General features: G+C 39.5%; 1 protein-coding gene and 1 pseudogene across 3 annotated transcripts in view; one reads left to right on the top strand and one right to left on the bottom strand.

Moving 5' to 3' along the window:
* Window positions 1-25,973, bottom strand: part of LOC106730681 (dual specificity tyrosine-phosphorylation-regulated kinase 1A-like) — a 58,286-nt gene that overhangs the window by 31,730 nt on the left and 583 nt on the right. The window contains exons 2-3 of one of the 3 annotated variants that reach the window (XM_032471983.1): window positions 25,079-25,173; window positions 7,955-8,092 (exon numbers count right to left, since the gene is read on the bottom strand). The gene's annotated coding sequence lies outside the window, so the exon portion shown is untranslated. Of the gene's footprint in view, window positions 1-216; window positions 1,172-7,954; window positions 8,157-25,078; window positions 25,174-25,973 lie in introns of those variants that run through there. The other 2 variants (XR_004316730.1, XR_004316731.1) reach the window with 2 other exon arrangements.
* On the top strand, window positions 18,257-20,049 carry LOC102523182 (annotated as a pseudogene).

Consider the following 25,973-nt stretch of genomic DNA (forward strand, 5'->3'; position numbering starts at 1 on the left):
TACTCAGAATAGTATCAGTGGAGTTTTGTTTCTAAGAAGAATGTAGAAATTTGCAAGAGACCATAGCTCTTACTCTAAAAATCAAGAACAAGCCAGACAGGCAAACCACAAAATCACTGCTTTTTAAAAACCCATCAGAGAGCTAAGGACTAAAGAAACCACAGTTAACTAAATTCTAGAAAATGAAAAGCCTTTCCTAGGAGAGAAGAGACTTACGGTGGGAGAAGAGCAAACGCCACAGATCTGATGAAGGAGAACCCAGCCCAACTCCAGACCAACTTCTAACAGCTACGTGTGGCTAGGCTGAAGAGTGGGACAGGCAGAGACCCGGAGAGGATCCCCCAGGGCTCTGCAAAGCTGGGGCCGGAGCAGCCGGATGGGCACAGATGGCCCTGAAGCACAAGAAGTTAGGAATGGGCTGCTGGCTGGTCAACACGTATAAAAGATCCATCCAGTCTCCACAAACACTGCTTAAAACCTATGAAGACAGCGGAGAATAGAATCTAAGTCAAACAAACAAAACAAACAAAGCCCAGATTCAGCTAAACTACAAAAGAAATTGACTCAGTCTCTTCACACCCGTGGCCTGGAGAGCGAGAGGCACGCCTCTTTCTACAGGGAACCAGGATTCACCTCCACCTCAACTGTTCTTAAAGACACCAAGTCCAGCATACATTGAAAAAAAATTCCAGACATAAGAAACAAAAACTGGGTCCATAATCAAGTGAAAAAAACTGTAGAAAACCCACATAAATAAATGACCCAAATGTTGAAACTGGCAGAAAGGCATTTAAAACCATGATAAGAAGAATTTAGTTCAAAAGGCAGATAACATGTGTGGACAGTTGGGGAGTTTCAGAAGAGAAAATTAAAACTATTAAAAAAAAAAGGTAAATAAAAATGTGAAAATTTCAGAACTAAAAAATACAGTATCAGAAATGAAGAATTCATTTAATGATTTTTAACAGCAGACTGGGTTCAGCAGAAGAAAAACAGAACTAGAAGACAGAGCAAAAAGAATCATCCAATACCCCCCACAACTAAACAAACAAAAATTAACCAAACCAACACACAAAAGGAAAACAAAAGGAGTAAACCGAACAGAGACCTCTGAGATAATACTGAGCACCATACATTTAATTGGAGAATTAGAAGAGAGAGTGAAACAGAACAAACATTTGAAAAGATAATGTCTGAGCTTTAATTTAAAAAAAAAAACTGATGAAAGAGATCAACGCACAGATCTAACAAACTTAGCAAAGTCCATGGAAAATAACTGTAAAGAAAACTATACAGAAGGACCTAATAGTCAATTGCTGAAAACTCAAACATTAAAAAAAGAAAAGAAAAGAAAAATCTGCCAGGGAGAAGAGAAATATTTTATAAAGAGAACAATGCTTAGAAAAACCAATGACTTCTCTTTAGAAATAATGTAATACAGAAAAAAACATCATTAACATCTGTAAACAATGTTATACCATCATCTCTTTTGCCAAAATGTAAGCCTAGAATTCTACATCCATTGAAATTTCTGTATCTATGGACAGTACTTTCCCCCAAATAAAAGTGAATAAACATATTTTCAGGCAAACAACTGGTGAGACAATTAATCAACAGAAGTTATTCATTGTAACACAAAAAGTTAAAGGAAGTTCTTCAGGCTGAAGGAACATAATACCAGAAGGGAATCAGGAACCGTAGAAAGAAATGAAGAACTAACTATATGGGTCAAAAGAAAGAACTTCTTATTATCTTTATTTTTCATGTCTTTTTAAATCTCCTTAAAAAGTTCTTTTTAACTTAAGCAGCTGATGTGTTGTGAGGATTATGACAAGCGCTACACAATGATAAGCGTGGAAGGGTCAGATAGCAGCACACGATTATTACATGGTTTATCAAGTGATCTAATATCCTGTTAAGGTCAACTGACAAGTCAAAATGCACATAATAAGCAACATTAAAAATTACACAAAGAGGAATAGCTAAAAAGGCAGTAAGAGAAGATGAAATAAAATATGAAAAAGTACTCCACTCAAAAAAGAAGTCAGGAAAGAAGGAACAGGGAACAAAGAACAGGGAAGAAGAACAGAACACAAATAAGAGAACAGTCTAAAATCCAAACCTGTGAAATACTAAATGGGCCAAATATTCATTGTGAAAGAAAGATACTGATTGGGTTAGAAAGCATGACTCCACTACATGTTGTAGACAAGTCATACTTTATATATAAAAGTATGAACAGGTTTAAAGTAAAGGGTAGAAAATATATACTATGAAAATGGTAAGAATTAGAAAGCTGGTACAGCTGCAGTAGTATCAGACAGAGTAGACTTAAAGACAAACCATCAGTAGAGATAGAGAGAAACACTTCATGGGGATAAAAGACTGAATTTATCACTAAGTCCTAATAATACTAAACGGATATACCTATTAAGAGAGCTTCAAAAAAGAAACAGCAACTAAGATAAGATTAAGTCAAATCCAGAATTATTACTGAAGATTATGCACTCCTCTCAGTTATTGATACAACAAATATACAAAGATGCAAAGGATGTAAAGAAAAATATCAAACAACCTGACCTATACTGACATTTATAGACCACTACACCAAACAAATGTAAGTGTACATGAAACACACACCGAGACAGATTACATGCTATGTATAAAACAAGTCTCAATGGATTGTAAAGGAGTAAAATCATGTTTTCTGACCACAATGATACTCTATTAGAAATCAGTAAAAATAAGTTATCTTTAAAAATCATCGGACCTTTGAAATTACATAACATTCTAAATAATCAGCCAATAAAGAAATCACAGGAGAAATTAGAAACATTTCAGAATAAATGAGTTAAAACATAACATATCAAAAACTGTAGGATGCAGCTAAAGCAGGGCTTAGAGGGAAATCTATACCATGAAAAGCTACAGAAAAAGAAGAAAGTTTTTCCACACTCAGAAGCTTGAAAAAACCAAAGTCAGTCTAAAGTAAGGAGAAAAAAGGAAATAACAGAGGGAAAATCAATGGGAAAGAAGTTAGACTAAGAGTATGAGAAAAATCGAAAGCCAATACTTTGAAAAGATTAATAAACTCACAAGTCTGATAAACCCCAAGCAAGACTAATAGAGAAAAAAGGAAAGAAAACACAAATGACCAATATCAGGAATAAAAGACAGACTATCACTACCAGATCCTCCAGAAATTAAAGAGACAATTACAAAGTATTATGGGTAATTTTATAACAAGCCCAACAACCTAGATGAGAAGGACAAGTTTCTTGAAATACGTAGCTACCCAAGTTGACTCAAAAGTAGCTATATATTTACAAAATATGTCAACTACAATCAATAAAGAACATCCCAGGCTGTGCTAAGTTCCACTAACTCCGTTAAACCTTTACAAAAGAAGTAACGCCTGTTTTATACAAAGTCTTTCAGAAAAACCAGGAACGAATACTTCCCAATAGTTTTGAGACCAGCATGATCCTAAAATCAAAATGTAATGAAAATATTACAAAATTTTAGACAAAAATCCACTTAACTACAAAGAAACTAGTCTCCTATCAACAGACCAGCAAACTGAACCCAGCAACATGTAACAGGATAGCATACCAAAAGTAAGTGTGGCTTACCACAACACGACCTGAATTATTACAAAAGTTAATTAATGTACTTCACCACAAAACAGAAAAAAAATCATGACCAGTAGTAGAGTGCATGCTTAGCACATACAAGGTCCTGGGTTCCGTCCCCAGTACTTCCATTATAACCAAGCAAACAGCTTTCAAATCATGTCTACAGATACATGAAAGGCCATGTGACACCATTCAAAACCCATTCATGATTTAAAAAAACAAATTAAAAAACACCTCTCAAAATATCAAACATAAAAAAAATCACTCCTTCAACTTGATAGAGGGCTATGAAAAATACACAACTAATGTCACTGATGTTGAATGACTTTTCTTTAAGGCTCAGTACATGGAAAAATGTCTGTTCTCATCATTACTATTCAATATATGGAGATCCTAAGTCAGTATAACAAAATAAAAAGAAATAAAGGCATACAGATTAAGAGAATGAAACTGTTCATTCACGAGGACTTAATTATTTAACAAAAGTCTGCAGAATCCCAAAAACAAACAAACAAACAAACAAACAAAAACCCTAGAACAGGTGAATTTGGCAAGATGTTAAGACACGAAGTCAATATACATAAATCTACTGTATTTCTACATATTAGCAATGAAAAATTAGAAATGGTATTTTAAAAATAATGACATTTAAAATACCCCTCAAAATTTAAAACTTAGAAATAAATTGAACAAATTTAGAGCCAGACTTCTGCACTAAATGCTACAAAATGCTAAGAGAAATTTAAGACCTAAATAAATGGATAAACCATGTTCATAGATTAGAAGAGTAACTATTGTTACGATGTCCATTCTCCTGAATGGAATCTCAGTGCAATCCTAATGAAACTTCCAGCAGGACTTTATATACAAATTTATAAGCTGATCCTAAACTTTACTATGTAAATAGAAAGGACCTAGAGGGGGAAAACCCCAACAATTTTGAAACAGAAGAGAAGAGCTGGTGGGCTTATACCACTTGAATTAGAGACTTATCACAGAGCCACAGTAATCAGCAATGTGGCCCTGGTTCAAGGACAGACAAACCAATGAAACAGCAGAGTCCAAATAAAGATCCCCACACAAAAGATTGATTGCTTTTGGATAAATGTGCCAAATCAGATCAACAACTTAGTGCTAAGCATGTGAGCAAAATGAACTTCAACTCTTATATCCCCATCCCATACTCAAAAATGAATTCAAGATAGACCATGAACTCTGACCGTAAAAGCTAGAATCAAAACGAACGACCTTCAAAGGAGAGTCTCTTCACAAACTTGAGGAAGGTAAAGATTGTTCATAAAAAAGAGTTGACAAATTTTATTTTGTCAACTAACATTTTCTGTTAATCAAAAACTACAACTAAGCAAATAAATGGGCAACTCACAGTCTGGGAAAAAATACTTGTCACATACATGTGACAAAGGCTTATATCCATTATATGTTAAAAAAAAACCTCCTACAACTCAATAATTAAACATTCCTATAACAAACAGGACAAAGACTGGACAGACTGTCACAAAAGAAGATATATGAATGGCTAATGAGCACAAGAAAAAGTGTCAACATTATTAGTTGCGAGGCAATGCAAATGAAAACTGATATATACCGATTAGAATGGCTAAAATAAAAAAAAACAAACAACCATATCAAATGGTGAGGATGTCATACAACTGAAGACTCACATGCAGGGGGGATAAGATGATAAGACTTTGGGGGACTATTTGGTATTTTCTTGTGAAGGTGAACACACATATACCCTAATGACCTGGTCACTCTGCTTCTAAGTAGTGACCCCAGAGGAATAAAAACATGTGCACAAAAGATTTATAAAAAATGTTCCCAGCAGCCTTATTTGTAATAGTCCTAAACTGGAAACAACCCAGCCAACCACTGAGAGGTAAATACAGATAAATTACGGTATTTCCATTCAGAGAAATACTACAATGCAATTAAAAGGAATAACCTCTTAGACACACAACAATATGGATGAATCTTCAAAAACAATGTCTGTTAAGTGAACAAAACAAAATAATAAATACTATAGATTCCATTGACATGAATTTTGCTTAAGAAATAGTTAAAACTAACTTATAATTACAGAAATCAGAGAGAGGGTGGGATGACAGAAAAGGGTCACAAGAGAACTTCTGAGGTGGCGGAAATAGTTTTTTAGGTAGTGGATACACTGCTGTATATAAGTTAAAACTCAACAAAGTGAACATTTAAAATAATGCGTATCTTATTGTATATAAATTATACTTCAATAAAACAGCATAATTTCCAGTCTTAATTCTTCATCCTCCTTCCCCACCAAAGGAAAAAAATACATAGTAAATATGAATTTCATTACTAGGAAGCAAAAATGGGCTCTTGAAACATAAAATGAGAAATTAGGAGTAAAAATAAAGTCACTAAGGAAATAAACCACACAAACATACCCGCTGACAGTGCATGCACTTCTATTTATACTTACGGTTAGAACCCCTAGTGCATCCGTCACAACATAATCGTTTGGTTATGGATTTGATTTTTTTGTTGTTAAAAATTTATTTCTGTTTAGAGAGAAATAATTATTTTACACTTTTAAAAATTAATTTTCTTAAGTCAGTTGCTAATTGCAGCTCAGGAAAATCTCATAAAATCTATAATTAGTATGTATTAAATGTAGGTTAAGATACTTTCAATTTTAAGAAGGGAAAAGATCTATCTACTCTTTTTTGAAATGCCCCCCAAAATAATTTAAAATAATAATTATTATAGCCCAGTTTTGGAGAAATGATAGGTTACAGCCCATAGTTAACTGTGGTTTTCCTAAAGCAGAGATTAGGGAAATGGAATGAGATGAATGTTTCATTTAGAAAAAGGGAAGAACTAGCAGAAGTAGGCAAAAAACTTCAAATTGGAGAAAGAAGCAGAAGCCTGTATCACAGAGAGATAAACACATTAAAGAGGCCTCATATCCTCCACGCTAATTAAAATCAACTGGTAGGAGCTACTCTGAACGCTGGTGAAGCTAAGGAGGAGTCCCAGGCTGTGCTCTGGTTCAGTGGGAAAAGGGGCCATGACTGATAAGCTATGTGGACAAAGGCCAAAGGGCTCAGGATGTCTGCTTGGCATTTTCCATCCTTTCTTTATGTGGAGCAGGTATCATTTAGCTGCCAGATATTGCACTGCCTGAAACTTTAGACAATGAGGCGGAATGCAGTAAGTTACAAATCAGCTGTGAAAGATACAACTACATTTCTTTTTAATATTCTAAAAAAAATTGGTATTAAAAGTTAAGACTGCATAGCTGAAGGTGAAGTACAGCGAACATCACCTTCAGTTCACTGGAAATGACCCCTGGTGGCAGCATCGCTGAAATGCAAGGGCAAAATAAAAACCAGCGAAAATGCAACCTCTTAAGTGCTAAAAATGCAGAACTACAGTCACAGGGTGTCTGGTATACATATCACATACAATCATGTATTTATAGGTTATATCCATCTTATACTAGAAACAAACTAGATTACAAAACACACGATTATTTTCAGATACATAAAACAAGGAGGTAAATCAAGATGTAAAATTGTCATCATTTACTCCTTTAAACTGACACAGTTTCGGTATCTGAAAATTACTAAAACAAACCTAACATTTTAAAAGCCTCACTTCCAAAGATTTTGGAGATGTGAGACTCCTGCTATCCATGCCATCAAGCTGGGAATCTGAAATCTATCAAAGGACCATCCAGTCAGATCATATTCTTGTCACAAACGGCTTGAGTCAAAAATCCTTCTCTCTCATCTCAACTTAAAAAAATAAAAGCCATTTACTGCAATTGTGACTTCTACTGTTCACAGCTGCACTACTGTGAACTGTGACTTCACTATACACCCAAACTATAAGACACAAAAGCCAAATCTACTGATTCTACCATTGAAACAAGGAAGGGCGATTTGATCAGCTGCCTCAAAAGGCAGAGACATACAGGTTTTTTTTTCATTTTTTTCAGTTTTATTAGGTAGAACTGTTACAATATGCACATAAACAACATATTGCATGTGGATACATATACACTATATACTGCACATTAAAAAAAAAATATATATATATATATGTACTGACATACAGTTTTCAAAATGAAGCCTTAAAGAGAACCCTGAGGATTAACCAAACACTGGTCTGTAACAGATAGTTTAGGTCAAACTATAAAAAATATATATACTTAAGTTACCAATGGAACCAATTAACTGTAACACTAATTTCAAGTAAAAAGTGTGCTTAAAGACAGTTCAGTAAAAAGAAATAAAGGCTCAAAAAAAAATTCCCTGTTTTACCCATTTTCCATCTTTGGTCTTTAAGTTCCAAGTGCCATCTGGCAACTTCTTGAAGAACTTTCTTGCTTTTGGTGCTTGGTCAAGGATATGAACAGGTGGAATACCCAGAACTTCCACTGTTTTATTCATCTGATCTACCTGTGTTCAAAATAAAAACAAAAGCCCTGTCATTTCTACTGTAGTACATCCTACTTCTGCTCATCAATTCATTCATTCATTCATAAATTATAAATGCGGTGAGGGAGCAGGCGCACTTCAGGCCTGGCACAGGACGAGTGCAAGGGCCTGGCAGGGCCTGCGGCTAGACCAGACAGGAGGCTGTGTGCGGGGGCCGGTGGGAGAGAGGGAACGGGAGCAGAGGGAGCAAGGGACCTTCAAGCTGCTCAAAGGGCTTTGGCTTTTACCGTGAGTGCGGTGGAAGCCTCTGAAGTTTCAGGCGATCTCAGTATTGTTTAAGCCCACGGAAAAGGTACTATTACAGGGTGATGTTATTTATTATTAAAAGAAAAACAAATGTATGCTATGGTAGTTACTGCCAAACAGGAGCTCACTAGCCACAGTGAAGTGACTTAAAAGGAAGGCGGAAGGGACAGGTTCCTGACACTATTGACAGCTGTATAACCCAGGACAAGTCATTACATTTCATTAGTCTTTCTTGTCTCATGTGTAAATGAGTGGACTGGTCGTGATCTGCAACTTTTAATTTTTCTTTAAAAAACAAAGAAACACCAAAAAAAACCCCCAAAAAACCCACAACCCAGAACCCCACAAGTGAATAGTTTGAAAAACCAATGAAGGCCCAGTTCCTCTGACTGTGAGGGAGCTTGGCCTCTCCCTCCCTTGCCCTCCCACCCCTCCCAGGCACTGCCTCTGACCTGCAACAATCTTCTAAGAACACAGACTGAAAGCCTGGGGACTAGAAGAATCACATTAGTCTGTAGCTCTAACTAGGTTCTCTAGTCCTAATTTGCCCTAAATTATTGAGATCAAATATCCATCAACCCTCCCTACTGGTCATCATTTACTTTAACTCCAAATCATACCCCCAAAATTTACAGTGACGTTCACGCTGTTTTTAGGGTGGCCCTCAATTCTTCAATATCATCTTTTTCTGTTATCATACTTATTAACATTTCAGATTATGGTTTGAAACTATGCTACAATTGAAAGTATCTGGGACACCATTGACATTTTACCATCAAGAGTAGCTTCTGCCACTATCAATATAATTTTTTATTCCCCGGGGACTGATATAGAAGTCACCCTTACACCTGGCCCCCTAGTGGTTCATTTTGAAAATACATGTATAATCCTTTCTTCCATTAGTCCCGGACCTACTCATTTCTCTGTAAATGATAAATAATAAAACACCATGACAGAAGTTAGTATGGAGCTATGTATGTAAGGTTTGAATTAGCACCATGTAACCTCTACATCTTCCAGGGGTCACCTGATCAAATGCATCTTAGTCCCAGTCTGCTCTGCACAGCCTCCAACACTTCAATATCCAATACCCTTTCCACTGTTCCCTCAGGACCTCATTTTGTCAGCAGCAAATTTTCCAATGTCACATTCTCTTTGCATTTTTTCCTTTCTTTTTCTGACTGAAACCTGAGGACATGTAGTCCTCTTGGGTGGCTCTATTCATTTGTTGCCGTATCTACACCATTTCTCTTCTTCCGCCTCAAAAGCCTGTCCATGTTCATCAATGGCTATACCGTGGACCATTCTCTCTCGAGCTCTGTTTCTTTCTCCCAAGGTTCCTTTCAAGCATCTCCTCTCCTCTTAGATCCTGTCCATCCCCAGGCTTGTGTCCCTTTCTCTAACACTGTTGTCATCATTCTTCATGACGTCAGTATCTATCTTGCAAATCTACCCATCTTGGTTGCTTAAATCCTTTGACAATTATTTTATGATTTTTTCCCCTCCTCCCCCCAATTTTGGTCCATTTCCCATGGTCATGTCTATTAATCCATCATGACCCGTAATTACATGCCCTGTAACACCTTGATTTAAACGTTTACACTCTCTGATCATCACTTCATGTACTTCAAGCTCACTCAATCACATACACTAATATTGAAATTATGTATATTTTTCTACCACCAACAGGTACCTCTAATTATCTGATGGAACTTCCTCTCCTCTGCTCATCACCCTCAGCAGGTCCCCATTTACCTTTTTACAAAGCATACCTGTATATTCATTTTCAAATTCTGTATTTCCCTTATTTCATGTTCTTGACCTGAAAATACCAAACGAGTTTAATCCTGCATCTAACCAGGTAAACCGGTTCCCATTTCCATACAAACCTGATGTGGCATCTCAAAATTCATATATTCCGAACTAATGGTTGATTTTTGCTTGGTTTTTTGTTTTTGGTGGTGGTGGTTTTTGTTTTTTTGTTCGTTTGTTTGTTTGTTTGTTTTTGGTGGGGGAGGTAATTAGGTTTGTTTATTTATTTTTAGAGGAGGTACTCAGGATGGAACCCAGGACTTTGTGTATGCTAAGCATTCGCTCTACCACTTGAGCTATACCTCCCCTGTGGTTGATTTTTAATCCCAGAATTAAACTTGCTTTTCTGTCAGTGTTCTTTATTTGATCCATGGTTTCTTTCATTTCTTTGTCTTTCAGCCTTCTTCTGGTATATCAGTAAATCTTTTAAGTTCCTCATAAATATGTATCATGCATATGAACATTTTTATCATTACAAAGTTGACTCTTTTGTTAAAACTACCAAAATTTCTCATCTGGAAATCTCATTAGCCTCCCATGTTCCTTCCCTGCTTTGACTCCCCATTCAAGTGTACGTAGAATGGTGAGTGAATGTCTCATTGAGAAAGCGAGTGTCTGGGCAGTGGTTTGAGTGAGGTGACCGGACACACCACTATCTCGAGTGTCCACAGCAGAGGGAGCACCCAATGCCAAATCCCTGGTCTATTCAGATCCTACTAATGAGGCTGGTGTTAACAGGTCAGGAGGAGACAAGGGGAAGCAGTGAGGATGGACAGGAAACTGGAGCTGGGGGCAGTTACTGACCATGAATGCCATTCTCAGGTCATTGACTTTTACCTTAAGGTGAATAGGAAGCATAGCAGTGTTGCTGGCAAGTGGGTGAGTTATTTTGCTTATACTTTAAAGTGATGCTTTGGCTGCCGTGTTGGAGAACAACTGTAGAGAAGGACAGACAGATGCGAAGAGCTCAGTTAAGAGCTAATGCAGTGATCTGGGCAGGAGAAGATAGCGATTCAAAGCAGGATGGGAGAGGGGACGTGTAAGAAGTGGCTAGATTCTGGATAGAGCTTTAAGGTGGACTTGATAGGATACTCCCTTATACTGGTTTGAGTTAAAAAGAGTATAATTAATGACTCTATAGTTTTCAGCTGAGCAATTAAAAGGCAGAATTGCCATCATTTGAATGGTGAGAGCTACAGATAAAGCAGAACTGAAATGTTTTTTCTTCCTTATCATCTCTTTCCTACACAAGAGACTGTATTTGTTTTAAAATCATGTTACTCCCCTGCCACTCTCCCTCACTGGGTTCCTGTAACACTTAAATAAAATCTAAACTACTTTAAATGCATATCGTACTGGCTGTATTTTGTCTCTGCCTTTCCCTCCACCATTACCTTCTACTACGGTGCCTCTGATTACTCACTTTCTGCCCCTGTGGTCTACAAGAAGGTTCTTGAATACCTTAAGCATCTACTTCAAATCCCTGTATGTGTTGGTTTTCTATCTATGGAACATTTTAACCAGAAATTATGGTTAATGTTTGGTACTCAATGTTCATTTCACTTAGAGTTTTACTCAAATATCATCTCCTCAAAGGTGTATTTCCAGTTGTGTTTAATAAACATTCCAAAAATAGCTCTTCTCAACTACTCTCTCTACTTTAACCTGTCCTTATTTTTTAAATTTTATTGCCCTTATCACAGTCTATCATTATGTTTTATGCATTTATGATTTTCTGTGCCACAGTCTAAGCACACAGTAAGCCAGAGACATTTCGGTTTCAATATTTTTAACACTGACTTTCTGTCTCCTGGGATTGAAGTCTATCATGCGCATTGAATGGCCAAAATCCAGAGCCTTGGTCTAATAAACTTATTTTAAGGTTTGAAGAACCTATGAAACATGACGCTTCATGTCTTGCGATCTGGATAGTGACTCAGTTGTCCAGTTTATGCCAAAAAGATAAATTGATGAAATGAGTGATCTATTGTTATACATTTGTCTGTGCCCATAAGAGTCTCAGTCTGAGCATCCAGCAGTATTGCAAAGCTTCTGTTTTTAAGAATGTTTTTATTTACTTCAAACGCTTTTTCTAAGAAGTGGAACACGACAGTGTTGAAATTGATACACGTAACCCTGCATCAGAATCTTTGTTTATACATGATGAATCCAAAGATGACAAAAGTAAACACAATGCTCTATTTGAGACAAAAATTACAACTTACTTATAATAGAATGGCTCAGGTCCCAGAAAAAAGAATGTACCAAGAACCTCCTCCAAGTCCTCAAACAAGTGATAAGAATATTTCAAGATTACAGAATCAGAGAAAACAATTTTGAGTTACTTTACAACTATCTCCTTTCAATTTCCAGGAATAGTACTGAGTTTGAAAGAGCTATTTTAGCAGCTGGACACTTTAAAGCAAGAATATACTAAGTATCCAAAAGGGACCCTGTCTTTGATGCATACTGTCTTTGAAGCAAGCTTGTTCAAAAAATCAAATAATATTTAATTTTCAAGTTTCTTTGTTTTGTTCTATGATTTATGGTTACTTCATTAGTTAATGCAGTGCCTCAATAATTTTCTACCAGTCAGTTGTTATAATAGCACTACACATTGTTTTATTTTATGAAATTTATGATTTCCTTGATATTTTGAAAAAATGCCTATTCTAACAACTTGTATTTGAAATATACTAAATATTTACATTCACTGATTTTTTATTTCATTTTATGAATTCTCTACACTTAAAAAATAAGCAGCTGCAATTAATGGCAGGATTTCTGTGTTACTGAAGGATTTACCACAATGCCAGTGATGCCGTTTTGCTCTGGTGTTGCTGACACTATTCTGCTTTGCTGGATGCTGTGTCCCCAACATGGCCTGACACTTCTCATTAAAATGAGTAGCATGTATTCCATTGGTAATTGAACAAAGGAACAAAGTTTGGGGTACTCTGTCCAAGAAAGAGAGTAAAGCCTATTGTCCAGTAAGTATTGGCCTAACTGACAAAAATGCAACCTAATAATGGAGATGCATTTAAGGCAGTTATAGGAAATCATCTTGAGAAAAAAAAAATAGGGGGAGAAGATAAAGTTGTTTTCTTTCTTTTCTCCTAGCTTTTCCACTGAGATATTTTATTTTCATTGTCTATCTTTTCTTCCTTTTTTGTGTATCTTTGCAATTCCTCTCTACTTTTCCATATATTATCTCCCTTTTTATCACTGAAAATAATACCTTAAACCTATTCATTAAAATCATTTACATCCCACTTACCCTCTAGTCTCCCCAAAATATTTTTGTTTCCTAATTTATGAAGGGGAAAAACCCACAAAGGGACCAGCAAGACCTCCCAGGTAGGGCCATTGCCTTCCCATTTTTGTGCTTCTGTAAAGCAGCTTGCTTCTAGGAAGATGAAACTTACCCCTAAAATTCCATTTGTTCTCAGTAGCTCACTCCTGATTGGCCCATTTCTAACACCTCATTTGCATATGGTACAAACTTAATTGAAAGCTAAAACCCTATAAAAGCCTGTGTAAACCTACAAATGGGGTCCAGAACTTGGAGTGTTAACTCCTTTGGGCCCGCAGGTGAAATAAACCTGAGTACTCCAACCCTCCAAGTGTTGCTTGGTCTCTCAACTATCCATTGGATATTCTAGAAAAATAACGATATGAAATGGGTTTCTTATTTCTCTCCTCATAATTAAAGCAACTGCCTTCTTTGACCAAAATGGTTGGTAGAAACCTTGTGTGACTAAAATGAGTTAGGTCTTAGCCTCTCTCAACAGAGCAATTTCTGCAGACTTTTCTGACTTTGTCAGCTAGGTAAGCATTTGTAAGTTAGTATGAGGAACAGTGGGACAATGACCAGAAGAGAGTGGCTATGTTATCAGTACACAATGACTAAGTGAGGGTGGGTCAGAATAAGTCTGCTTAGGTATTCTCCCTCTCTTTTGCCACAAAGGATCAACTCAGTTTTGAATTTAGGACAGAAGGGATAAAAATGAGTTAGAATAAAATGGATACAATTTGAAGGGGTTAGATTCTCTGGAGGAAAGAGAGGACAACTTAGATAACTATAGTTAAAATACGGAAAGAGTTTCAAAAGGAGAGCAAAGACATTACATGTACACAACCAGACTTCAGTTACAAACCATACTTTTCAATTAAACAGTTAATTTTAAACTTCAAAGGAAATAGTGACTCAAGTTACAGCAATCTAGAATGTTTCAATGGAAGAACTATTTTAAAGTGGAGTTAAAAATAAAGAGATGGGGATCTGCTTTGACCTCCAGGCTGTATACGTGACTCTTACTATAAATTTCTGCTGGGCTGATGGTAATTTGCCCATGAAGCTGTCATTGGCAAACTCTGGGAAAAAAGCAACTACCAGTGCTTCCTGTCCACTTTCATTTGCTTTATGTTTCTCTTGAAATACACCTAATTTTTATTTTCTGTCATCTCTCACTAAAAGATAAACCACATGAGGGAAAGGGATTTGTTCATCAAAATACGCACCTACCTGGAAGAATAACTATCTACAGCAGGAGCTCAAGGGTTATTTCTTGAAGAATTTAGTGGATAAATTAGCAATGACATGGTGAAGAAAGCTGAGTATCTGGGAGAATAGATTGAGCTGGTCTAACACTTGAATGATAGCAGCTCTAGAAAGAGTAAAAAGAACACATGGAGGAGAAGCAATAATTAATCAAATTGTAGAGTATTTCTCTGAGCTGGAGAAAGGGCCTGCGTATTAACTCTCTAGCTAGATTGATCAAGCTAGATTGATGCATAGAGAAATAGGTGTCAAACTTCAAGACAGAAGTGACAGTTTACTTACAAAGGAAAAGTAATCAAAGTCTGCTGTAATCCACCTGCCCCCACCTGGGCTCTCCCTTCCCCCCAGACCCCTCTCTCGGGCCAGATGCATCTGTCCAACCACTGTGTCCCCTTCTCACCTTGAGACTGACAGGTCCCTCACAGGACTGTGATCCTGCCACTCCCCACACCCCAGGAGGCAGCCCCGCCTTCCCTTGTTGCTGAGCCTAGACACCTGGGGTTTTGGGTGTCACACCCCCACTTTCCTTGTGCCATGGTGACTGTCAGCTCTTCCTCCCAAAATGCCAGGTGGTGTTTTGCAGAAATTGACAACCAATCTAAAATTGATGTGGAAAAGGCAAGGGGCTCAGAAAAGATCAAGGAATCCTGAAAAAGAAGAACAAATTTGGAGGTGTGGAAAGCCAGGTGGAACCCCAGTTGGTATAAAGATACTTTAAGCTGAAGATGCCTGAGATTTAGATGCAGAAAAAGGCCTTCTCGGAGCTCCGCTTATTGGAACACAAGCAGAAGTTTCTGAGGAATGACTACAGCTGTCAGTGACCACGTCAGAGTGGCTTCTATCCCCGGGAGAGAGACCAAGAGTCAACCCACCATAAATCCCTTTGGTGGGATGTTTTAGGGCCCAGAAGAAGAGAAAAAGATCACTCACCCATGTACAGACACAGATTACGTGTGAAGACATAATAACATGGGTACAGGTCCACGTAGACGACAGATTATGCTTCCATCAAGCCATCAGCCACTTCAGCAGCCCCTTCCCAAAGGTGCGCCCGGAGGGGAATTTAGGGTTTAAAAAAATAAGAAAAGCCAAGATACTGACCCTAGACAGTTTAGGTGCACATCAAAGGAATAATTTCAATGAGCCCAGATTATTGAATCTTCCCATACACAGACAAACACTAAAACCCTTAACCTGAAGTGTATGTTTTTCATTATTAGCAATAATATTGTAATGTCTGAATTCTTTTTTTTCAACAAAAACTCTTATATAACCTGGCTCCTCCCTTACCTCTTTGGAACAGTTCCTCAGAGCTACACGAGGAGCTGTTTCCAGGCTACAGTCCTCAGCCACATCCCCAAATAAAACGTAATTCTCAACTTTTGGGTTGTGCTTTTTTTCATTAGACATCTACAAGTGTGAAAGTATCAAATGGGGCCTGGGAGCCCCTTCCCAACACTTCCCAAACATGGTTCATGGAGCACACAAATGGAGAAGTATCGGCATCTGGACCATAATCAGTTTTCACTAACAGTAAGAAATGAGCTGCACACACCTTTCCAGAGCTACATCTCCCTGAGCCAGCATCCCGGCCCCTATCGTACTTCTGTATTGCCCTGTTCCTTGTGCTCGCATTCCAGAGCTAGTACAAGTCAGAGAAAGAGAGCAGTACTGAGTCATTCACACTTTTTTTTAATTGAAGGATAGTCCGTTTACAATGCTGTGTCAATCTCTGGTGCACAGCATAACAGTTCATTCATACATATACATACATATATTCCTTTGCATATTCTTTTCCTTTCTTACTACAGGATATTGAATATAGCACCCTGTGCTTTACAGTAGAACCTTATTGTTTTTTTGTCTATATAGCAGTTAGTATCTGCAAGTCTCAAACTCCCAATTTATCCCTTTCCACTCCCTTTCCCCACTTCATTTCTATGAGTTTGTTTTCTACGTCTGTATCTGTTTCTGTTTTGTAAATATGTTCATTTGTCTTTTTAAAAAATGTTCCACATATACGTGACATCATAGGGTATTTTTCTTTCTCTTTCTGGCTTACTTCACTTAAAATTATAGTCTCCAGGTCCGTCCATGTTGCTGCAAGTGGCATTGTTGCATTTTTTTTAATGGCTGAGAAGTATCCCATTGTATGAATACACCACAACTTCTTTAACCAGCCATCTGTTGATGGACATTTAGGCTGTTTCCATATCTTGGCTACTGTAAATAGTGCTGCTATGAACATTGGGGTGCAGGTGTCTTTTCAAATTAAAGTTCCCTCTGGATATATGCCCAGGAGTTGTTCACACTTTTATTGGTGCCTGTAATGCCTGGGCCTGTGTTAGGCAACAGGCAGCCAGAGTCAAATGTTAGATAATTTGTACGATAAAAGGGCAGATAATTTATACGATAAAGTAGACTATTGCTGCTACTTAACATTCTCTTCCCAAGTCTAAGGTGACTCAAAGGTAAATAAGGAAACAATTGAATGCTTTGGGAATGGAAGCAGAGAGCAAAACAGTATCTTTCTGTTGCTGTCTCTTCTTATGGCAAAAATTTTCACTTTAAAGATGAGGAAATTAAAGCCAGAGAGAAGAAAATCTGCATGTAAGGTCCAAAGCAGTGCCTTGAAATCTCTGATACAGCCAGCATGAGACTGGCCCATTACCATCAGCAACTAGAAAAGTGACCAAGTATATGAAGCAAGTGTTTTCAGAAACTGCACATCAGGTAGAAAGCACTGTGATCCTTGAGAAAAGAGATATAAAATGGTCCTGCTTGATGGTTTAAATAGGCCCACAAGTTCCTTGATCATTTCTTCAAGAGGGAGAGCCTAATTCCTCTACCTTTGAGTGTGGGCTGAATTTGGAGTTTTTCATTTAACAAAAAGTCATGTGACATAGCCAGAAACAGAAAGAAAAGTGCTATATGATATTGCTTATATGCGAAATCTTAAAAAAAAAAAAAAAAGGACACAAATGAACTTAATGACAAAACATTAACAGACTCACAGACATAGAGAACAAACTTATGATTACCAGGGGGTAAGCGGGGTGGGAAGGGATAAATCAGGAGTTCAAAATTTGCACTTCTTGGGGAGTGATGGAAACGTTAGCTATCTTTATTGTGGTGGTGGTTTCACGGGTGCACACATCTATCAAAATTCATCAGATTGTACACTTGAAATATGTGTAGTTTGCTGTACAGGAACCATACCACAGGCAAGGTGTTAAAAACGAAAACTAAAAATTTTAAAGCATGGGGTGTGTGGAACTCTGGAGAACAGGTATAAAGCACAGGCTATTCCTCCTTGCTGTCTCTCGCGGTTCAGACTCTGGGCGGTGCCTGGAACCACACTCAAGCAAACACACGCAGGGAACCAGGAGGAACTGCCCTCCACCAGCAATAATGTACCAGGCAAAGGAGTAACACTCACCTTAGAGGCAGATCCTCCAGGACCAGACGGTAATGATGATGACTTGGCTGCAACCTCATGAGAGGTCATGAATCAGAACCACCAGCTAACCCCCTCCCAGATACTGAACCCACAGAAACTGTGGGAGAATGTAAGTGTTTCTAAGTTAACAAACTGCATGGTAATTTGTTAAGCGGCATTACATAATTCATACAGGTTTTGTTACGTATAGCAGTGGGTTGTCATAACAAAACCTAAAATGTGGGAGTAGCTTTGGTATCAGGCAGCGGGAGAAAGGGAAAAGAATTTCAGAAGTGTCAGTGAAAGCTTGACTCGGTGTGAACGTTCTATCAATAGAAGTCCATATTTTGAGGAGGCTGTTGGTGAGGACTTAAAGGGTAGAATCAAAAAATCTGACTACAAACTAGAGGAAAGAGGGTCTTTGTTATGTCGTGTCAGAAAGTTTAGTAAAAGTGTTCCTACAGTAATGTGGAAAATTCAAAATGAGCCCAAGCATTGGGTGAACTAGTTAAGATTTCCAGAAAGTCCTGAGTGTCTCCTGGCTGCTTCTTCCTTGCTGCTTAAACTAAATGGCAAAAAGGAGAGAGAGACAGCTAAAAGGACTATTAAACAAAAAGGGGCCAGGACTTGGGCAATTCCCTGTCTCTCCAGATAACACAAAATGCTAAAATTTAGAAACGGACTATAGGCACTTCTCGCTGAGAACCATCCTGTAAGAGAGCCCTCCTGGGAACGAATTGAGTTCACAGGCTGACACGCCACTGCAGAACTCGGGGTCAGCGCTGGCCAAGCCCCGGGTGGCTGTGGCTCCTTATTCATGTCAAAGCTGTCTGTGAATGCCCCGAATTTTACCCTCCAATTTGTTCCTCTAATTATACAGAATCCCATGAGGATGCTTGTGAGGATTATCCCACTCTGTATGAAAATGTTCAGGACTTTTTCAATCATCTTACAAACCATTTCATAGGTTTGGAAACTGAAACTGAATGGTTTGCAGACACTGTGAATGGCGGTGTTACAATAGATGATGTTTTGCAAGAACATGGAGAAGCCATGTATCAACAGGCCATGCCATGTCTATCTCAAATCCTCTTACATGGGACCTAGCAATTGGCAACTTTCAGAGAGTGGCAGTTTCCACTAATTCCTACTTTAAAGATACCAGAATTATTATGAAGTTAAGAAACAAGATGCAAAAAAAATGAAGTGACTTGAAAATGATTCCATGCATTTTTACTCTTATTGGAAGAAATTTATCTTAACCTGGAGATCAAGGGAACAAATGAACCAGGTTATGACAGCAGGTCCTCTTCAGGAGATGCTGGATGCCCTTTTTTCTAACCCTCTGGACAACAACTTAATTTGTGCAGTACTGTTACTGAAGTTGACAGGGTCACCTTGGAAGATACTGGAAGGAAAAAGGAAAGATTGGTATCCAAGAAATTATTTAAAGAATTGAAAGTGTCATCCTAGATGCAAATGGCCACAGAGATGTAAATCAGATGCTCAAGAATCTTGTAGAACTCTGCTCAGGAAACTGGGGTAGAACCCATGCAACCTCAATAGAGAAGCAGCACCTGAAGGTGAGACTATTTTATGAGTGAACCAAAATCCTACACATCTGATGGCATTCTTTTCCCTGCAGTTGATTCAGATTATCAAGGGAAATATTGAGAATTACTTAAAAGAGAAGACTTTTTTTTTCCAGATTAAAAAGAAAATGGAACAGATTTATCAGGGGCTGGTGATCCACACTTGGATGATATTGATGAGATGGACTCAGAGATCAAAGAGACTTATGAAAAGTTTGGTTTGGCATCAGAGCATAAGCAAAAACAGTGAAGATGAAATTCAGCTTATCTGTTTAGCTTATGGTGATTTAACAGAATACAGGAAAGCAAGAAAATGTGTTACTCTTATACCAAGTTAAGGATGTTGAGTTATGTTGCTAATGTACATGATTTTAATTTTGTTTAACTGTATCTCCCAAAATAACCTTTATTACCTCCCCCTGGAAAAAAAAGGATTCTAAACAAAGATAAAATGCAGGGCATGGTCAGGGAAACATATGAGAGTGGAAAGTCCTTTGCTAAGACAGCAGAAATATCAAATGTCTTCTGGTACCTCAGAAGACGTTACACAATGCAATCAGACAAAAATCTCATTGTCTGAGATTTGTCCCACTTATATCAAATAAGGAGTTCTAAGTAGCTAGTGAATATTCCTAAAGACTGTAGACTCTCAAGTTTAATTTTAAAAACACATGCAATTTTGATTTTTTTTCAAAATCATACAACTTCAGAATTTTTCATACAACAGAAAAGGCACAAGATAGATCAAAATGTTGAAATATCACTCTTTTGCCCCAGGTTCATACCCCTGCCCCTTCCTTGAATGAAACCCAATTACTCTTAATCTATGTTTTAGGAGGAAGCTGCATTGAGAAAAACACAAAAACTTATTACAACCAACTAGGCCCAAGACTGCAGAAGATTTGACTTCCAGTCGACCTTGAGCCTTATTACATACTCACGGTAATATATTAGCATGATAAGTGACATACCCACCAGCACCATGACAGTTGACAATTGCCACGACAACAACCCAAAACTCCCATACAAGGATTGAAAAGGAGTTGCATCAGTGCCAGGTCCAACCACATCCCTGTTAAGTCATTAATATTCCTCCCACTCTTTCCAATCCCCACCCACCCTATGCAGACCTTTCACTTCGACCCCCCTATATATTTGGTGTCTGCAACCGAGTTGAGTTGAGATGTTTTATTTGCGAGCTAGGTTGCCACTTTGCCAGTCTTTGGCCATTGAATAAAGCTTGTGCTCTTCCAGTCTCAGCATCTGTCTCATCTGTCTCAGCTGTGCGAATCTGATCGGAAAAAGAATCTACCTGGCCTGGGCAAGGGGTCCTGGCCCCGGCTCAACCAATTCAGTAACAACCAGGAGGGAGAAACAAGAGAGTGCTAAGCTGGAAAGGCCTTCCCACCAGACGGAAGCGGGTATGGCTCTCAAGCCCTAGGGCTGGCAGGGAAGTCACAGAGGTTCAAAGATTGGGCTGGGCAGAAACCTGGGGTTGAGACGCAGATGCCTCTGGTGCCAGGTGACCATCACTGGCATGAGAGCCCAATGGCAGGGGAGAGGACTCAGGGCCCCACAGGAGCACACAGAGATAAAGTCCAGCCGGCAGCAGGGGGAGTCCCCTGGCCTCAGTCCGCCCTGCATTAACCGGGAACAGGCCCATGGCACATGGTTTGCCCAGGCCACTGCAGGCCCATGCTCACGGGTCCTGGTTGCCCACCTTCAAGGGAAAAAAATTAGAGCAGGAAACAGTGGCGCCAGACTGGCCACCAACCAGGTACGCTGGGATTTCTGGATGCTGTAGTCCAAGAATGGGGGCATGCCAAGGATTCTGGGTATGTAGTCCGCGGATGGGGACAGGGCATGCTGAGGATTCTGGGTACTGTAGTCCCAGGCCACACATGGGATTCTGGGTGCTGTGCTCCTGGACCCTTGGAGGCGCTTTAGTCGCCGTCCCTGTTCCCTGTCTGTCACACTGAGAAGCAGGACTCCCCACTCCTCTCTCCTGCGTGCTTTTCCCACGGGGAAGGAGGTCTGTGCAAGGCTGACCCTGTGGCTGTGTGGGCAAGGCCTGGGGGGGTGGGAAGCGCTTACAGGCCTCAGGCCCAGTATTTCTGCTGGGGGAGGGAGACGAGATTCCAAAAGCACTCCAGAGAAAGGCAATGGGGTGTGGCACCGCCGAGGAGCCCAGGTCAGAGTGCCACCCAGGCTCGATGCCTCCTGGCAGGGTGGAGGCGTGCAGCTGGGGCAGGCAGTGCTTGAGTTTTCTAGGCCTGCTGAGTAACTGAAGCCCTTAGTTTGTTGGGGTAGCAGCTTCTCCTCTGGTGGGGCAGAGGTGCCCAATAAACTTTGAGGGTCCATTGACTAGAGGTGGAGTGGACAAGGGCCAGAGCAGTATAAGAGGGAGAGGGCATTTCCGCCCCTGAGACTTCTTGCTCTGAAGCTGTATATTTTGTTGTGGGAGGAGGGGTTGTAACAGAGCAGGACCCTATGGTGCCTTCTGGGGACAGACCCCCTCCCCGACACCCTCTGCTTTCCCTCCGCTCTGAAGTACCCAGATAATAGTATCTGAGGCACATTCCTGAGTTGTTTTACAGATGCCAAAACCCCCACCAAATGGAAGAAATAAACTACTTGATGACCATAAGCATGTAGCTGCCAGATCTACTGGCACCCAAAGAGTGCTAATGTTAACCCCTGTGACACTGCCCTGTTACCTAACCATCAACCAATCAGAATTGTGCACAAGCTGATCACAAATGCTGGGACTCCTCTCCCTCACCTTGCCTTTAAAAATGCTTTGCTGAAACCCCTTGGGGAGTTTGGTCATTTTGAGCATGAGCTGCCCTAGACTCCTTGTTTGGAGCCCTGCAATAAACATTGCATTTTTCTTCCTCACAGCCCCAGTGTCAGTCGACTGGCTTTCCTGTGCACTCACGTGGCCAGCAGACCCAAGTTTGGTCCAGTAACAGGGTCAGTGACTTCACTGGGGTGTTCTGGATGAGGGCTGCGCTCAGGGTTGGGTTGGGTCAGGCTCTCCTTGGGACAGTCAGTCTTCTTCATGTGGGGAGGTTGGGCCTGCCATGAGTCCTAGCAGGGGTTTTTGAGATGTGGATGGGGGGCTAAACTTGGGGCAGTCGTCCAAGGGAGGTTGGGTTGCTTAGGGAATGTGGGCTGCCTTTCCCCAGACCCCACACTGGTAGGACTCCCTTGGTTATTGGGGTGGGGGCAGTAGAGGGGCCAGGCAGTGTTTTTAATGCCCCTGGGGCTGTGGGATAATCACCAAATAACAGTGTAGCCAAGCAGGACCCTGTGGGGCCTTTCTGGGACAGACCCCTCTCCTAAATCCTCTGCTGTAGCTCCTCTCTGAAGATAACAGTATCTCGTGCATATTTCCTGACTTCTTCCAGTGCTAAAAACCACCATCAAATGGAAGAAATTAACTGCTGGGTGATCATGAGTACACAGCCCCCAGACCTTCTGGCACTGAAGGCCAGAGAACTGCACACAGCTGGTCACCCAGGGAGGCTTTAAAATTGCTCAGCTGAAACCCTTCAGGGAGTTCAGGGTTCTGGGTTCATGAGCTGCTGGTTCTCCTTGCTCGACCCAGCAATAAACCTTTCTTAACTTTTAAGCCCCTACTCCTGATCCTAACCCTAACCCCTAACCCCAACCCAGTGTATACTAGCAGGATCTATAATCCCAATCCTCAAACCCTATTCCAAGTCCAAGTGGAGCCCTGAGCCCAGACTCTAGCCACTAGCCCTTAACCCTGAGCCCTTGCCCAAACCTGAGACCTGAAATCAGAAACTGGAAACCATAAACCAGAACCAGAATCCATGACTATGACCGGATACCCAAAACTGGAAGCCATAACCAACACTATTAACAATGAATCATAACCATAGCCAAAAACCTTAACCCAGCCCCAGTTGCAGCACCAGGCCTGCCTCAGCCCTAGCCCTAAGCCTCTAAGCCACTGATACCAACCCCAATCTAATCAAATCACACAAACACATGTTAAGAAAACTACAGACCAGTATCCTTCCTAAATATACATGCAAGAATCCTCCACAGAATGATAGCAATATGAAACCAAAGGCACATTAAAAGAATTATGCACTACAAGCGTCTCTTCACCAAAATTCCAGGTTTTTCAACATAGTAAAACCAAGCAATGTAATACACCAGTCACTATGTGACGTAAAAAGACATGGTTATATCAACTGATGCAGAAAAAACTTTACACAAAATCCAGTGATGTTTCATGTTCATAAATATTCAAGAAAGTAAAAGGAAATGTGTTCAATATGATAAAGAGCATTATGCAAAACCCACAGCAAACATCATGCTCAGTGTTGAAGAACTAAAAGATTTACTCCTGAAATCGACAATGCAGGTGGCCAGTGTATGTTAGAGATGCTTGACCTCTCAGGTGAGGATGCTCACAGATGTACACACTGTGGAGACAGCACTGGTCACCATCACACTGGCAGGTCTTTAGTCTGGTGACAACCTGAGGAGGCAGAGGCCCCAGCAGATCCCCTGGAGGGAAGAGTGAACAGACACTCCTCTCTGGGAGAACAGGGTGCAGGACGCATTAAGTTTCCACAGGTGCATCCCTTTCCTAGCAGTGCTGATCCTTCGAGCTGACCCCACCAAAGTTCTTGCACAAGGTTTCAAAGATGTCTTTTCAAAGATGTTCATCACAGCACTGGCTGAAAGAACAGGGAATTGCAAGAAACACTAATGTTCATGAAGAAGGGATGGGATCCATCAGTTCTGGTCCATGTGGACGAATGAATGCTGCACAGCTGGAGAAGTGGGTGCAGGGTCTCTACATGATGTCAGGGGACCCCTCAGGGTGGAAGCACCTGAACCTACCGTCTGCATCGAGGGTCCCATCTGTATGACCCCGTACGTGTGAAATCAACATAGATGTAAATGAATCTGATTATGAGTGTGTGAGACAGAGACAGAAAGAGACAGAATGAGAGAGACACAGACTGAGAGATGTGCACCAAAACATTCATGACAGTCACCTCTGCAGGTGACATTTGCAAATCTCTTCTTTAGGTGATATTTCAATTTTTTATAATGTGTCTGTATTGCTCTACTAATTCTAAAAGGATTAAAATCATATGTTACATGTGATCCATTCATTATTCATCTATGGTACATTATTCATCTAAAGTACATTATTTTCATTTTTAAAAGATTTGTTACAAGAACAACAGGCATTTATGAGAGTAAAATGATAAATTCTAAAGAATTAAGAATCAAGTAAAGAACAAAACCTTTTGGTGACTGAGTCACAGGCCATCTAAGTTGCAGCACATGGCAGGGTAGGGGCAAGGTTCTCCAGGAGGTCGTGTACATTCTGAATCAGCATCTGATAGAGGCAAGGAAAAAAATACAAGTCTTGTACACTGAAAACTACAATAGCTTGTTGACAGAAATTAAGACCTAAATTCACAGAAAAATATTCCACATTCATGGAACAATGTCAAGGAGGCTAAAACGTCTTAACTACATTTATTGGTGTCTTTTGAATACCAGTTCATTAAAATCTTTGTTTCAAATTTCTTGCATTAATCCCCTGAAGGTTCCAGACCAGTTAAATACACAGTTGATTTCTATATTACATACTCAATATTTACAAATATGATATTTGTTTTGCACGTGTCTACATGGCTTTACTACTTTCAGGACAAAAGTCACATATAAAACTACAGACTACTAAAAACATAACAGTCAGTAGTTGTCTAGAATGTAGTTTACAATATAGAGCTTGCAGAAAACACAGACTATACATAATTCATTTGTTTGAAAACAGAAAGTAGCGTCTCATACCAAACTCTGGCGTAAGGTGCTTAAGCACAGGAAAATAATTTGTGATTCTCCTTTATGCATGTTTATAAGATAAACACCAAACTATTTCACATGTATTCTATCTATATACATATTTTAACAAATTCTGGTTTAAATAACCACAGACCAACAATATGTAAATACAAAATGTTATAAAAGATTTAACATACATAAGGGAAAACATGCTTTATGCATTGTAAAGAGTGTTTACAACCTAGCGTAAAGGCAAATGTGGTTTTTGAAAAATGAAATCCATATACAGTTATAGGACGATATTTAGCCAAGCCACCTAACAAAATTCACAAACATCATTTATTTAAT

This window comes from Camelus ferus, chromosome 32, assembly GCF_009834535.1.
Source record: "Camelus ferus isolate YT-003-E chromosome 32, BCGSAC_Cfer_1.0, whole genome shotgun sequence".
In the NCBI taxonomy this organism is placed as follows: domain Eukaryota; kingdom Metazoa; phylum Chordata; class Mammalia; order Artiodactyla; family Camelidae; genus Camelus; species Camelus ferus.